This window comes from Pygoscelis adeliae, unplaced genomic scaffold, assembly GCF_000699105.1.
Source record: "Pygoscelis adeliae isolate BGI_AS28 unplaced genomic scaffold, ASM69910v1 Scaffold622, whole genome shotgun sequence".
NCBI classification, from domain to species: Eukaryota; Metazoa; Chordata; class Aves; order Sphenisciformes; family Spheniscidae; genus Pygoscelis; species Pygoscelis adeliae.
This window is the reverse complement of record NW_008824297.1, coordinates 145,383-146,341: the sequence shown is the minus strand read 5'-3', so window position 1 is coordinate 146,341 and position 959 is coordinate 145,383.

Here is a 959-nt window from a genome sequence, read left to right as displayed (position 1 = left end):
GCTGAGCGGCCACCGAGAGCCTCGGGTATATTTTTGTAGGAGACTGTCTAGTTGGAAGCAGCTGTGTTGCATAAAGGCGGGCAGGGGGAGCAGGTCGATCGCCGTTGCTGTGCCTTTGGGTCTTGTTTTGTACTGTGAGGTGAGAAGTGATGGAAATAGCAGGAGGCACGTGAATGTCAGGAGCGTGGTGCTGGGTGGGGAGGCAGCGGCTGGCCTGGGGGGCCGATGTCCCCTGGGCATCACACCGCCAAGGGCTCTCTGCTAACTGCTGGTGTTTCCTTTTCAAACCAAAGAGCAGTTGCAGCCAAAGCCTCTTGGGAGTAAAACGTGTTTCTACTCTGTACCTGTGTCGCACTTCACTTCTGACATTTATTTCAGGAGGCTTTCAGGCTTCTTCATGCTGCCTCCGCTTGGCCTCTCACACACTCATCACCCCACAGCACCCAAGAGGGTCGCCGTGCTGGAGCTGGTGTTGCATCAGCCTCGTGACAAGTGCTCGCGCGTGTCTTCAAGGCCTGGTTGCCAGGCTGCCTGAGGATGCTCTGTAGGGCTGGAGTAGGGGGTGGTCCCTCCCGAGGGGTTGTTCTCTTCGGCAGGCAGCTTGAGCGTAGGATGCCACTGGGGAGGCGGTGAGGAGGGTGATGCTGGCCGAAGGCGGCGTGGATGTTGTCCAGGAGATATATCCTGCTCTCTAGGGCTGCTGTTCCTCTGGCTTTCTGTGTCCAGGAAGAAGGTAGTCTGTTACCTGAGCTTTTTTCCGATCTTCACTTCCCCTTGCCCTACCTACAGGATGCCTTTAGCTGTGTCTCAGCCCCTTCCCCTCCACAGCTATTTTGCTTATACTTTTGTAAGACCTTCTAGGCTTCTTTGCCCTTTGTTCAATTCTTTATTTGTAAGCAGCGGTTTGATTTTCATCCCTTTTTCCATTTTGATTGCGAGGTCTCTTCCCCCTATCCTCC